The sequence below is a fragment of the Sinocyclocheilus rhinocerous genome, unplaced genomic scaffold (genome assembly GCF_001515625.1).
Source record: "Sinocyclocheilus rhinocerous isolate Xijiao unplaced genomic scaffold, SAMN03320098_v1.1 scaffold382, whole genome shotgun sequence".
NCBI classification, from domain to species: Eukaryota; Metazoa; Chordata; class Actinopteri; order Cypriniformes; family Cyprinidae; genus Sinocyclocheilus; species Sinocyclocheilus rhinocerous.
The window spans coordinates 1,561,911-1,564,794 of record NW_015642829.1 but is presented as its reverse complement, the minus strand read 5'-3'; positions in this window follow the sequence as shown (position 1 = coordinate 1,564,794).

Sequence of the window (2,884 nt, the reverse complement as noted above, 5' to 3'; positions counted from 1 at the left end):
GGGGCAACTCCCATGGCAATATGGTAGAGTTGGTACTTAGTGCTCGCCATGGTTTCTGGCATGCACTCCCCTCAGCACGGTGGCGTGGGTACACCAACCGTGATGTTGGTGTTTTTTCAATGTATGCTTCAGACACAGGTCACGACGAGGCGTTCCCCATAGCGACCCCTAGAGGAAGCAGTGTCTCGTTCCCTACTCAGGGAACCATGGTTACATACGTAACCTGAGACGTTTTGTTTTATATGCTTGTGTAAATCTCACAAAACACAAACATACTGTCACTGAGTCCTCTATTTGTAATATCACTGCCATGAAGTTGTCTCGTCTGAATCAGGAGAGAAATATGCACAGATCAAGTACCATTTATAAGTGAAAACAGTTCAAAACAGTTCTAAACAAATATGTCAGTGGATTTTGATGTGACAGGTTTGGACTTTTTTCCTTGAGGATGTGTTATTATGAATTATGGACTCATATTTTGGCCAGAAGCAATGGTTTAAAGTTAAAACGTCTTAATGATGGATATGTTTCTTACAAACATGCAGCTTATCACTTCACAAAACATGAACTGATGGACTGGAGTCTTGTGGATTGTGGATGGATTATCGTGATGTTTTTATCAGCTGTTTGAACTCATTCTGACGGCACCCATTCACTGCAGAGGCTTCATTGGTGAGCAAGTAATATAATGCTAAATTTCTCCAAATCTGTTCTGATGGTTTAACAAACTCATCTACATTTTGGATGACCTGAGGGTGAGTCAATTTTCTGAACTATTTCTTTAACCGAACTGAGTAAAGGTCTATAGAATTAGACGTGCCAGAGTCTTTCGGATGAGACGTTAAACTGAGGTCCTGACTCTATGTGGTCATTAAAAATCCCTGAGTGGTTTAAAACCCTGGTTCCGCCTTGGGCACCACTCCTCCTATGTATCCTCTGGATACCTACTTTAACAGGGTGTTGCTACTAGGGGTCTGTTGAGACAGTTCCTTTAGCATATGCAGAGCGTGCGGTAGCCCCTGTGTGACAGGCCAAGACTAGTATGATTCTAGGCTCTTGGTCGTATTCCCTTAAAGGAATCTATTCCTGATTCCAAGCCTTGAGCTCTACCCAGGGCCCAGGAGTTCTGGCCCTAACAGGTAAGTTTTTGGGGTATGTAGCCTAGGCCTTTGGCCATAAGGAATAATGTCACTGACAGCCGTCTAACGTCCCAGGGGCAACTCCCATGGCAATATGGTAGAGTTGGTACTTAGTGCTCGCCATGGTTTCTGGCATGCACTCCCCTCAGCACGGTGGCGTGGGTACACCAACCGTGATGTTGGTGTTTTTTCAATGTATGCTTCAGACACAGGTCACGACGAGGCGTTCCCCATAGCGACCCCTAGAGGAAGCAGTGTCTCGTTCCCTACTCAGGGAACCATGGTTACATACGTAACCTGAGACGTTTTGTTTTATATGCTTGTGTAAATCTCACAAAACACAAACATACTGTCACTGAGTCCTCTATTTGTAATATCACTGCCATGAAGTTGTCTCGTCTGAATCAGGAGAGAAATATGCACAGATCAAGTACCATTTATAAGTGAAAACAGTTCAAAACAGTTCTAAACAAATATGTCAGTGGATTTTGATGTGACAGGTTTGGACTTTTTTCCTTGAGGATGTGTTATTATGAATTATGGACTCATATTTTGGCCAGAAGCAATGGTTTAAAGTTAAAACGTCTTAATGATGGATATGTTTCTTACAAACATGCAGCTTATCACTTCACAAAACATGAACTGATGGACTGGAGTCTTGTGGATTGTGGATGGATTATCGTGATGTTTTTATCAGCTGTTTGAACTCATTCTGACGGCACCCATTCACTGCAGAGGCTTCATTGGTGAGCAAGTAATATAATGCTAAATTTCTCCAAATCTGTTCTGATGGTTTAACAAACTCATCTACATTTTGGATGACCTGAGGGTGAGTCAATTTTCTGAACTATTTCTTTAACCGAACTGAGTAAAGGTCTATAGAATTAGACGTGCCAGAGTCTTTCGGATGAGACGTTAAACTGAGGTCCTGACTCTATGTGGTCATTAAAAATCCCATGGCAGTAGGGGTGTAACCCTGGTGTCCTGGCCAAATTGCCCCCCTGGCCTTTGTCAATCATGGCCTCCAAATAATCCCCATTCACTTGATTGGCTCTATGACTCTCTCTCCTCTCCACCTGTAGCTGGTGTGTGGTGAGCGCACTGGCACCGCCTGCCTGTGGCTGCCGTCGCATCATCCAAGTGGATGCTTGCACACTGGTGGTGGTTGAGGAGAGACCCCCTCATGATTGTAAAGTGCTTTGGGTGTACAACAATACACAATAAAGCACTATATAAAATGCATCATTCATTCATTCATTCATTCAGAGTAACTCAAATGTCTTTCTGTAACTTTATGCAAATATGTAGTGTTTGGAGTGCATGAAAGAGAAGCAGGTAGATCCAACTGATAAGTCTATTTATTTTGCTTTCTTAACAATGCACAATTTATTTACATTTAACACTATTTTTCCTACCAGTTTAGATTTACATGATCCTCCTAAGCCTAAAGAATGCCCATAACCTATAATTAAACTGCCTCTCTGTTCTCTCTGTGTTTCTCTGTTATTTCTGACAGCTGAACAGATACAATCTAGACTGTTATCACTTGAAACTACAGTGAATGATCAGCAATTTGTGATGAAAGTCACTTTGTGACATGCAAAGATGTCAATAGAAAGATTTCCGCAGCAGTTAACTTAATAATTGTTACTTTGACATGGCAATTGGCAGTGAAAAATGCAAACTCAACTATGGCTTTTTTGATTTGAGGCTAATTGTATTGTTGTAATTGGAAACACACAGGG